We start from the raw sequence: 13,086 nt of genomic DNA on the forward strand, positions 1-13,086 counted from the left end.
TTCTAATCCGTGCACCTTCTTCTCATTTTCCAGGAAAAATGAGGCCAGATGTTTAGAGCACCTACTATATATCAGGCTTAGTGCTATTTTCTCAGGAAGGTGTTTGAATGCATTTGCATGCATCCAGAATAACTCTCCCACTCAGATCTGGATTGTGGAAGAGTTGGGACTCTATGTCTTTCCAAAGGCCAGGAGGATATTAATTAGTTATATTTTTTAGCTACAAGTATACGAGTAGTCTGCTAGGACTACCATAACAAAATACCATAGACTGGGTGGCTTAAACAACAGATGTTTATTCCTCACTGTAGATCAAGGTACCTGCTGATTCGGTTCCTGGAAATTTCGCACCTACTCAGTGTGAAACACAGCACTTCCACATACTTTACTGTATTAAATCCACACAAGAACCCTGTGAGGTAGACACCATTCCCCCCATAGTACAGATGAGGAAACAGAGGCCTCATCAAGCCTACACAGCGACTCATCTAGATCAGTGGTCCTCAACAGTTTTGGCACCAGGGACTGGTTTCGTGGAAGAAAATTCTTCCGTGGGGGACAGGGGCAGCAGCGGGGGAGGATGGTTCAGGCAGTAATGAGAGCGATGGGGAGCGGCAGATGAAGCTTCGATCACTTGCCTGCAGCTCACCTCCTGCTGTGCTGCCTGGCTCCTAACAGGCCGTGGACCGCTGGCAGTCCACGGCCTGGGGGTTGGAGACCACTGATCTAGACGATTCAGGAATGGGACTGAGTATCAGCAGAAGCTTGGAAGTTCTGTGCTTGCCACTAAATCACAGGAGAAAAGACATAGGGAGGTGAGAGAAAATGAGTGAAGTCTGGGAGCAGCCAGGTAAGGAAAGGAAAGAACAGGGAAGGGTGAGGCAAAGAGCCCCAATTACGATCAAAGGTGGCATCTGGTGCCCTTTTGTCTTCATTAGAGCTGTGGTTACTCTTTAATGACCATGCACACTATTAGATTGATTAATTAGACTTGAATGTATGCCTTACAAACCCCAGGGGGGTTGCCAATAAATAGTGTCTAGACATTGTGGCTATGGAACCCAGAAGGAGATCATCACAAATAAAGCTTCTCTCTTTGGCTTCAGCTTCTGGAGAGGCTGATGGCTGGAAGGCAGGATTTGGTTATGGGTTCTCCATGTGCTCAGAGCTTAAGGCCCCACCGCACCCAGATTTATCTGAGAGTCTCCCATGGTGAGGTAACTTGGAGTGGAGAGGTGGTCCTGAGTGGGGGGTCCCAACATAGGAGGGCCATTAGTCCCGGACCCTCAAACTGACAAAGGACCACAATTCTACCCTTTGACATTGTAGCTCCATGAGGCTGTCTACAAAATCTTCTGTTGACGTCATCTGGTAAAATCCAGAAAGTGCCTGAATTGAAGCTTGAAGAATGAAGGTAAGCAACTTGGAAGAACATCCAGGAGACAATAGGAAAACTTTTTAAGAAATGAAATGATGCAACACCAATGCTCTTGATGGCATAGAACACTGATGACTCTGAGTTGAAAAGTTATTCAGAATGGTACCACTTTAGGAATGGTACCAGTTTTAGGAATATATTTCCCAATTAATGTCACTTACATTTTCATATGTATATATACACACACATATATATATATATGTGTGTGTATATATGTATCTTCAAGTGTGATATCTGTTAAAATCTATACTTAGCGGTTTAAATGCTCTTTCAATAAGTACATATTTAAAATTCTAAGTGATAAAAAACATTGCTTTATAGTTTAATTACCAGCAATTTTTTTCTTTTTTAATGATGCATGAAGTAATGGAGTGTCTTAGAATTAATGGTGTCTTACGTTCTAAGAAATGCAGTATGTTTTGGTGATAATAAAACCATTGACTTATGGGAAAGGATAGTAGAGACTCACCTTACATCCTTTCATTTCATAGGTGAGCTGCAGGGAGGTTAAAGGAATTTCCCATCAGGACTGGGGCCCATGTTTACTCATTACAGGACTGTAATCCATCTGAGAGCGATACACGCAGTCTGGAAGTCAGGTCTGATTTCAAATCCTGACTTCTCCTAGGCAGCTCTGTGCCCTTGACCATGTAACTTATCTTCCCTCCTTATTTGCAAATTAGGAATGATAATACAGTAACATGTATCCAGAAAGATATCTGAAAGGTACGAATGGGACACTGCGAAATCCTGGCACAGGTAAGCCTTCAGTCTGCGACAGGTCACAGTGGTCTTATGAAGCTGCCAGCAGCTTTTTGCCAGACTTCATCTTTTGGAGAAAGACTAATCTCTCTCTATTCCTCTCTCCCCTGCCCCTCCCTCTTCCCTCCTTCTCCTCCTCCTTCTTCCTTTCTCTCTAGTTTTTAAAAATCTTTTTCCTTTTTCCTCTTTCCTTTTTCCTTCCTTCCTCCATTCCTTCCTTTCTCTCTCTCTCTTTCCTTCTTTCTTTCTTTCTTTCTTTCTTTCTTTCTTTCCTTCCTTCCTTCTTTCTTTCTTTCTTTCCTTCTTTCTTTCTTTCTTTCCTTCCTTCTTTCTTTCCTTCTTTCTTTCTTTCTTTCTTTCTTTCTTTCTTTCTTTCCTTCTTTCTTTCTTTCTTTCCTTCCTTCCTTCCTTCCTTCTTTCTTTCCTTCTTTCCTTCTTTCTTTCTTTCTTTCCTTCCTTCCTTCCTTCTTTCTTTCTTTCCTTCCTTCCTTCTTTCTTTTCTTTCTTTCTTTCCTTTCTTTCCTTCCTTCTTTCTTTCTTTCCTTCTATCCTTCCTTCCTTCCTTCTTTCTTTCTTTCCTTCCTTCCTTCTTTCTTTCTTTTTTTTTTTTTTTTTTCTTTTTGCGGTATGTGGGCCTCTCACTGTTGTGGCCTCTCCCGTTGCGGAGCACAGGCTCCGGATGCGCAGGCCCAGCGGCCATGGCTCACGGGCCCAGCCGCTCCGCGGCATATGGGATCCTCCCAGACCGGGGCACGAACCCGTATCCCCTGCATCGGCAGGCGGACTCTCAACCACTGCGCCACCAGGGAAGCCCCATGTTTGTATTTTAACTTCTACACCACCATATCTGAAATTGTACCCTGCAGACCACCTGGGGTGTTTGTTAAAAGGCAATCCAGAGGGTCATCTCAGAACTACAGAATCCGAATCTGTGGGGCTTAGGGGCAGGAAGGCACATTTTTTACTAAGGTTTAGATCAGGAGTTGGCAAAGTTTTTCTATAAAGGCTAAGATGGTAAATATTCTAGGCTTTGCTGGCCATATGGGCTCTGCCACACCTACACACCTCTGCACTTGTAGCATGAGAGTAGTCATAGACAGCAGGTAAATTGTCAATGAATGGTATGGCTGTGTTTCAATAAAACTTTATTTACAAAAACCCACTGGCTGTAGTAACTGGCCTCAGCTTTAGAGAATTCTTATGCACTCTAAAATTTAAGGACCAAAGAACACTGCTATGGGCTGGTTATTTCACTTCTCTCCTTCTCCTTCCCATCTCACTCTAATAAGTATCTTTTTACCCCCTAAGTTTCTCATAGCTATTCATATCTTTCTGTCTTAGTGAGTTTGGACTGCTATAAAAAAATAGCATAGTCTGGGTTGCTTAAAAACATTTTTTTTTCTCACAGTTCTGAAGACTGGGATGTCTGAGATCAGGGTGACAACATGGTTGGATCCTGGCTTACAGATGATCACCTTCTTGCTGTGTCTTTACATGGCAGAGAAAGATATCATCTCTCTTATCTCTTCTTATAAGGGCACTAATCCAATTCATGAGGGCTCCACCTTTATGGTCTAATTGCCTCCCAAAATTTCCAACTACTAATACCATGACATTGGGGGTTAGGGCTTCAGCATATGAATCTTGGGGGGACACAAACATTTAGTCCAAAATACCTTTCCATGTAAATATCAATTAATTGTATTAGTTACAGTTCTTTTGGCTGCAAGCTATAGAAAATGTCTCCAGATAGTTTAAGCCAATAAAAGTGGGGAGGGTGGGATTTCATGGTATGAAACTGAGGGGGCTCACTGTGTAAAAGGAAGAGATGAACAGTGGAACTTGGAAAGGATAAAACCCAGGAAGTCTCTGAGGGCTTCGGCAACAGGTTTTATTGATCTTCTTTCCACATTACAGTCATTGGTATAACTCAGCTCCAAGGCCCCTCAGTCTCTGGAATCTTCCTTTCAGCTTTCTTATTCCCAGAAAAGAGAAATGATTGACTGACAGCCTACTCAAGTTATTCTACCTCAAAAGTACCACCTTTGGTCAGGTAGGCATGGTCCCGTAGTACCCCATGTGGCCACTGGGATATGGCAACACCTGAATTGGTGTTTACTACATACATCAAGCATTTATTTAGTACCTACTGTATGCCAAGGAACACTCAGATGAATGCAACATGATTCCCGTCTTCAAATGTTTATAACAATCTTGGGGAATTCCTCTTTACCTTTTACTAACTTCTGTAAACATATTCCCATTTAATGCACTCACACATATTGATTCTTGGCACTGTTGTCTTGTTTCACTGATGTATAAAATTAGAATTAAGAGTCCCAGCTCTGGAGTTCGACCTGGGTTCAACTTGGCTTAATTGCAGCCCTAGGCACATTACTTAATTTCTCTTCTCTGTGCTTTAGCTCCCTTTTCTGCAAAATAGGATAATAACACTAGTTAATAGGTTTGTGTTTGTGTGTGTGTGTGTGTGTGTGTAAGAGTAGGAACTGAGTAAGATAATACATGCAAATAGATGCTCAGTGGATGTAAGTTGTTGCTGCTATTGTTGTTATGGTCTTGATGCTTTGATTACTAGTTTCAAACTGAGTTTCAGAAAAGTTAAGTGACTGGCCCAGTATTACTATCTACTGGTGGAATTAGATTTTATTTTAGGTGGAGGTGAAAAAAACTCCTACATGGATATGGCCCTGAATCCTAACTCTAAGGCAATATGACAGCCCAGATAGCTGAACACCATGGAAATCACTTCTATTCTGAAACTTGGTGGGTGACAGTGATGACTATAGGACTTCAAGCTCTTGTGACATTTCAGAAACAGTTGTTGATTGTTGTGTGTGTCCTCCCATGTGCACATGTGTGTTGCAAGTGTGTGTGTGTCTGTGAGTGAACATGCAGCCTTTTTTTCCCATTCCACTTAGCTTTTGAAATATATTTAAAGGAGCTGCTCTCATAGAAATTCTGGTCAAACTGGAAACCAAGCACTTTATGAGAAATCAGAAAATGGGCCTTTGAGAATCCTCTAGCCAAATCCTTTCAGAGAAGAAATAGTTCACTTCTCTCTGTGGCGATGACCAAGGAATCAGGTGTTTAGAAGAAGCCTCTGTTCTCTTCAGTCCTGGGAACTATAATGAGCAGATTCCCCTGCTGATCTGGGTTGAACATATCACATGAGTAAGAGATAATTCTTATTTGTGTTAAGCCGTTGAGGTTTAGGAATGTTTATTGTTATGGAAGAACCCAGCCTAACTTGACTAAAACTGGGAATTTGAACTTCACAGTGGGAGCGGGGTGGGTCCAGATTTTCAGCATCAAGTGGACCCCACGTGACATAGGGATTACCCAATAAACATTCACTGAGCACCTATTTGTTCCGGGTTATGTGGGAATGTGGTGTGCAAATATATTTGTCTCCTTAAGGCGTGTACACTAGAGAGGGAGAGACAACTCAGTACATTAGTAACTATAGGTCAGCAGTGCTCTGTGTGTTATTGGAGGGGCAAGAAGAATGGCTTGAGCCAGGCTCTGATAAACAAGTAAAAGTGAATTAAGACAAGAAGGAGGTGGAGGGTATTTTAGATAGAGGTAGATGTGAACAAATGGAAAATCACATTCAGGGAACTGCAAGGACACATTGTATTTGGGTCAAGGGTGAATGAAGGGGAAAAGGCTGAAATGAAGCTATCAAGGCAGCTAGACCTAAGGTCAAGACCACCTGGAGTGCTGCGTTAGGGAGTTTTGACTTTCATTTGGCAACCCATAAGCAAGTCCATGAGGCAATTATTATCACCCCTAATACACAGGGATAAACTTGGGTTCAAAGAGGTCAAATGAGATTTTTGTTTTTCATCTTTCACTCTCAGAATCTTTATTTATTTATTCATCTTTTCACTCTGAGAATCTTTTATTTTATTCTTTTATTGACTTGACATTGAACATTGTGTAAGTTTAAGATATACAATGTGTTGATTGGATACATTTATATATTGCAATATGATTACCACCCTAGGGTTAGCTAACACCTCTATCACATCCCATAATTATCATTTCTTTCTTGTGGTGAGGACATTTAAGATCTAGTTTCTCAGCAACTTTGAAGTATATAATACAGTCTTGTTGACTATAATCACCATGCTGTGCACTACAAACTTAGAGTTACAAGATAAATAAGTTCCGGAGAGCAAATGAAATGTTTTGATTCCACACAACTAGTAAGCGACCAGCTGAGACTTGAATGGCATTCTCTGAACTTTTCAACTCTTCATCACACTTTCCCTCTTACCCAGAACGATGTGGCCACAATGACCTACATTTCTCCTTTAATTCTCCAAATTATCTTCATGTGTTAGGGCTTTTGTGCTTGCTCCACCTCTGGCTGGTCTCTGGGCCCCCAAATCTTTCACTGACTGCCTTTATTTTGCCATATGACATCTCCTAAGATGTTGTCTCTTGAGAGCCACGCCCCCTGAAGTGCCCAGTCACCCCACTTTCCCCATCCCTCTTACTCCAGTTATATTTTTTCCTCATAACACTTATTACTACTGGAAATTTTCTTTGTCACCTGCTTAAATGCATTCTCAATGTCTTCTCCTTTAGACTATAAACTCTATGAAGACTGGACTGTTGTTCATTTTATTTACCGCCATATCCCTTGCCTTGAACATAGGTACCTGACTCAAGGCAGATGCCTAACTCATGTTTCTGAAAGGAATGAATGGTCCATTGAATCACTGTTTCAAGGGCACAGCCTGGGAAGACAGCCCTGTACACTACACGGAGGGTTAGGGTGAAGCTGCTATGAACTAAGAAAAAAAAGTTTCTGATGATTCCTATATGCCACCCAGCTTTAGTACTGAGGAGCTCAAGCAAAGAAGTTCTTTTCCAAAAACAAAAACAAAATAAATATGCATAAAGAAAAAAGTGCTCCCCGAAATGATCAAGGAAGTTTAGGTATTTAGCAGGGATCCTTTGACTTCATCAAATATCTACTGAGCACCGAATATGTGCTAAACATCCCTGGGATGCAAAGATAAACAACACCACATCCCTGCTTTTATGACCTAAAGCTTGCATCTTTTTACATCATTATTTTCTTGACTTTCAGTGATAATCTGAATGACATTTTATGTTTGGGAAAACACTCAGTTCCTGAGTAAAACAGTCCTAATCGATTAAGCAATTTGAGGAAAGAAAGATAAAATTCCAGAATTTTAGCGTTTTGTGGCCTCACATAAAATTTTAACTCCTGTATTTGGTTTATAAATGGAAAACCGAGTCACAGATTTTAAGTGACATTTCTAAGGTCACATGTAAGGTAATTGAGGTGTTATTAGGAATTAAAGTTCTTCTGAGTCCTATTCTAAAGTTTTTTTCCTGTGCAGAAAATTAAAAATTAAAAAAAAAGAAATAGAGGAGGTTTCTTCTCATCAAAGAAATATTTAGTCACTTTGAAGGGACATTACTGATGGGATTTGCAATGAAGCATGATTTCCACTTGGTGATTGCTTAACCAAACAAAAACCCTCAGTTGAATTCTGTTGAACTCTTTATTACCTGCTGAGGGTGATGGAATATGAAGGAGCTTTATTTTTATTAATCTGTTTCTGAGGTGTTTTTTGGATGCAATCATACCTTTAATCATTATTTTCAACCTACATATACAATGTTCTGGTGACTCACATTTACTTTTAGATTTAAAAGCTTGGTTTTGTCCTTGCTAATTAAAATGCCCACATTTCTTAGATGGGCTTAGAAGATAAAGCTGTATTCCACTGCATAACAGATAGGACCATTTGGGGAAGCACCAGAGTGTGTTTATTTGAATTGATTACTATCCCTTTGGGATGACAACATGTCTGATGTGGTAATGCTGGGTTTACAAGTCTTTCATACACACATACTCTTGTCTTCCTCATATGGAGGGTGGAAGAGGCTCCTTTAACTAGAATTTTCTAGAACATGGTTTGAATGGAGTGGGTTCCTGGGGCACCTTTGTCATACTCATCTCTGTGGGTGCCAGGATCCTGTGAAACTTGGCTTCACAGACTCGTGGGAGCTTTTGGACAATGGAGGCTGATGACTGAGTCCAAGGGGGTCACTGCTGACACTGACCAGAATAAGCAACACATGTTTCTTCTTGTTCTGTTAAATGAGAAACATAGCCAGGGGAGCACTTTTCTGCCTTTTGTGGACCAGGTATTGGCAGAGTTGAAGGTCAAGTTTACTTTCCAGGTGCCCTAGAAGCACAGCTTGCAGCCCATATAAGAGGAAAGAAAGCTGAGAAGTGGCTTCTGCAAAGTATGGAAACCACAGCTCCAGGGACAAGCCCAGAGTCTCTGTTTTCACAAATGTTGGATACTCCTGTTCAATTTGCTGTTGATGTGTTCTTTTAGTGATAGTTCTTTTACACTCTTTTAGACCAAACCAGCTGTAGAAGATAATCGTCCTAACCATCATTCAAAGAGAACTTGTGCTTTGCTTTGAGATACTCTGTATGAAAATGTTTGATTGCATTTGAAATCTATTCTTGTTACCACAGGAAATTTCCTCCATACTTTTGTCAATGAAAGAAGAGAAAGATCTTTTGGACTCTGTAAATTTAATTTCAGCTGTTGCAAATTTTGATTGGTTGTGAAATGGTTTTACATTTTATTACCATCTACTCATACAAAGACAGTTTTTAGTTGTGGTAACTATTAAAACTTTGAAAAGAGCCTCATTAAAAAGTATCAATCAGAAATTGTGTGTGGCCAATTCAAGCATAAAATCCACTATGAAATAAAAGTTATCACCAGAGAAGCAAGTTCAAGTTGCCTATTAGAAGTCTGATGGGACTTTATGTGGATTTCACACAAGTTTAGTATTTAATACCATCCACAATACTTTGTATTTTGTCTTTTCTTATCATAATTGTATTTTATAAAAATGTTTAATGAATTTTCCTCTACTACCAGCATTACTATGCTAAAAAATAGTATCATGTTTCCTGTTGCAGTGGAAAAAAAATCCTACACTACACTGCATTGCACTACACTCAACAGTCCTTTTACAATTTCCTATTGTGGTAATGATAATGATCCTTGTTATAAGTGATTTAGTCTCAGAAAAGGAAACTCTCACTGGCTTATACAACAACCTGGTGAATAGAGCCAACTGTCTTTGTAAAGATGAGCACAAGGAAGGCGTGAGGTCAAGTGTCTTGCTTTCATTCATGTAAACTGTAAATGGCCATCTCTTTTGCTGCCTGCCCTGTGCTTTGCAGACCTGGGCAAAGTTCCTCAAAAATAGAGATGACTCTCTCCATCCAAACTAGAAAAATTGAGATGACATTGTTTATTATTAATATGCTTACCATTTATATTTTTAAAAAATGTATCATCCCAGAAATGCAGGCGTTCTTCTTGATATATTACTAAAGATTACAGGAGACGGAATGAAAGAATAATCTTTCCATTTATAGATGTTGCTCTGCAGTGGGATACCTGGCTGAGAGGGAAAAGAGCTCCACTAAGGTTTCAGAAGATTATATGAAACGGTACATGATTGGGACAGTGTGAAGTTATGTACTCAGAAGAAAAATAACTCAAGCCACATATAACCCACAGTTTTCAGGCACAGGAGTCTAGATGTAAAACTAGGGTTATTAGACCATTTGGCTACAATCCTTCTCCAGCTTTGCCTCATCGGCTATTACAAGATGTCTGTCATATTGGACCATCTCTCAAATCTTTCTACTTTTTTTCCCAACTCCAATGTCACTTCCTCTATCCAAGGTACAATAATTTCTTAGTTGGTCTCCCTTTATCCTTTTCTCTCTTTTGTTTATTCTCTTCTCCACTGTCAGCATAATCTTTTGGCAATACTAATCTGGCATGTAACACACAACAAGTCTACTAAACCCCTTGGGTATCTTCCTATTGCTCCTATGGTTAGGATAGGTATTCCCAGAATGGACTTCAGGGCCTCCCTCGACCCAGCCCCTGTCTGTATCTCCCCCTTCCCCTGGCCCCAAATGTCAGCTTTGATCACATTCTCTGAACACCTTCTCCTCACTGACGCTGGGCTTCTGTCCACCATCACCGCTGTTTGTGTTTTCCTTGTTCCTCCGGTCACCTCCATCATGCCTTTTCCTCCATAATATCTCACTTCATTTTTATATCCTCAGAGAATCTCTCCCCAGTGTCCTGATTTGGTCCACAACACATACCACAGGCTCTGAAAAGATGGCATAACTTTTTCTTGGTTGTGCTTTGTTTTTCACGTTTGCCATCTTTCATTTACTTGGCAGTTACTTGATTAATGTCTGTTTTTCCTGCCAGACCATTTAGACCCTATGAAGATGGACTGTGTTTTTTACTTTTTTTTTGGCTCACCGCTGTGGCCCCAGAGTGCAGTATTGAATTGAGTCAGATCCAATGTAAACGCTTAGTACATTTCAGCTGCTATTTATTATTAATATTTTTTAGTGGATTCAGTGTACATACTTGTGGTGAACTGCTTGGTGCTCTCAGTCAGTTGCCCTTTTCCTGACTTTGGCTCCTCCAAGTCCTATAGTAGCAAAGCCTGTCTGCAGCCTCCATCACTGAATCCTACTGCTTCCTCCTCTGGGGACAAGAACCAGGCTTCAGCCTAGACTCCAAGGACCCTCAGGGGTGAGGACTGAGGTAGCAACAGAGCCTAGGTTTGACCCCACCAGACCCAAGAGGCTCTGGCTTTCCAAGGGGCTTGCAAAAAAAAAAAAAAAAAAGCCATGTAACATAGCCAAACACCATGGTGCAATTGACACCTCATGGGGTGAACTTGGACCAGCGAGATACAGGAGGCCAGAAGGAGCTGGCAGATGAATTCCTTCCCTTCTTCCCTCTGAGACAGCGAAGCATGTACCCCATTTGGCTTTTCCAGGGACATAGTCCTGACCAATCCACCCTCTCCCTTTACATTCCTCTGAAACTTGGACCAGTTTAGTAATGCCCATTGTGTATTTGTTTTCCCTGTTTCCCTCTCTCTTCCCTTTTGCCCCTCTCTCCTGTGCCCTGGCACTACACCCCCGTGAAAAATATTAGCTAAGATTTGCCTCAGACTGTTTTCTAGTTAACCCACACTTAGATAATTTTCCTTCTTGTTTTCAATATCATTGTAGTCTTCATTAGGGGCATCAATTGGATGACATTGGACCCCGTTCATACATTTATTAGCTTAATATTTATTGCATTCATACGAGGCAATAGGCTTTCTTTTGGGTCTATTAGGTACGAGAATGCAGAGAAAGTTATTCCTGAGCTTCAGAGACCACTTCTAATGTGGAAGAAGGGGAAGCGGACATGTAAATTAACTATCAAGAGATTATAGTAAGGGTTCTTTGAGAAAACAATCATTCATTTTGCCCAAAACTGTCAGGAGGGTTTCCTCAGGGGACAGTAACATATGAGGTGAGTCCTAAAGGATGAGGAGTGATCTTTCCAGCAGACAAGGTGGGTCAGAGAGGGAGAAAGGCAGGAGGTGAAGGGAGGAACAGGCACACAAAAACAGAGATGAGGGAGATCAGGGTATATCGTGGGGAGAACTGCAAGAGTTTGTTAGGATAAAAGGAAGCTGGGGAGGACGACGGGGTCAGAGCTACAAAGAAACATTCACTTTACGTTGTGGTTGGGCAACCACATTTCTGAGAAACATCAGAATAAAGTGAAGAACATAATTTAGGGACCTGGTATCAACTAATTTTGTTCCTTTATTTCCTGCTTGGTTTTGTAGCAGGATTTCAGGCACGCTGAGATGCCCAAGTTCAGAAATATGAAGAATGAGAGTTGATATAATCATAGAACATGACATTTTTAGATGAGGCTGCTTGTCCTTGGAAACTCAGAGAGTGAACTGGCAAATCTAGCCTGGTTGATCCCCTGAAACAGATTTGTTTTTGAGGTCTCTTTCTATAAGCAGAATTATTTTCAGTAATAATCATGAAATGGGATGAATATATTTCATGTATGAACCAAAATTTGTATTTGCCAAATTAAAATTTTACTGCTTGAATTTCACATTCTATTTCAATTTTAAATTGAAATAAACACTCTAAGAGCACATAGAATGACAGAATTGAAGTGACTCTAGCTTTTTTTCTTCATCTTTACCATCACTGTTTATTTCTCACCTGTTGGTTAAATATAGGAATATGTACTATATCCACAGGGGTTGGATATATGAACTATACCTGCACCTGAAGTAAGCTGAAACAATTCTAAATCCTTGCAAATTTACTTGCAAAAGCAAAGTGTGTGCTGGCTTTGACAGCACATATACTAAAATTGGAACGATACAGAGAAGATTAGCATGGCCCTTGCTCAAGGATGACATGCAAATTTGTGAAGCATTCTATGTTTTTAGCTACATATAAAAGAATGAAATTAGAACACTCCCTAACACCATACACAAAAATAAACTCAAAATGGATTAAAGACCTAAATGTAAGGCCAGACACTATAAAACTCTTAGAGGAAAGCAGAGGCAGAACACTCTATGACATAAATCACAGCAAGATCTTTTTTGACCCATTTCCCTCCTAGAGAAATGGAAATAAAAACAAAAGTAAACAAATGGGACCTAATGAAACTTAAAAGCTTTTGCACAGCAAAGGAAACCATAAACAAGACAAAAAGACAACCCTCAGAATGGGAGAAAATATTTGCAATTGGAGCAACTGACAAAGGATTAATCTCAAAAATTTACAAGCAGCTCATGCAGCTCAATATCAAAAAAACAACAACACAATCAAAAAACGGGCGGAAGACCTAAATAGATGTTTCTCCAAAGTAGATATACAGATTGCCAACAAACACATGAAAGGATGCTCAACATCACTAATCATTACAGAA

General features: G+C 40.3%; 1 non-coding gene across 1 annotated transcript; it reads left to right on the forward strand.

The window, feature by feature from the left end:
• Positions 1-12,489: 12,489 nt before the first annotated feature.
• Positions 12,490-12,596, forward strand: LOC132501103 (U6 spliceosomal RNA). The gene has a single exon (XR_009534143.1). It is a non-coding gene; the product is annotated as a U6 spliceosomal RNA (small nuclear RNA).
• The last annotated feature ends 490 nt before the right edge of the window (positions 12,597-13,086 follow it).

This window comes from Mesoplodon densirostris, chromosome 13, assembly GCF_025265405.1.
Source record: "Mesoplodon densirostris isolate mMesDen1 chromosome 13, mMesDen1 primary haplotype, whole genome shotgun sequence".
NCBI classification, from domain to species: Eukaryota; Metazoa; Chordata; class Mammalia; order Artiodactyla; family Ziphiidae; genus Mesoplodon; species Mesoplodon densirostris.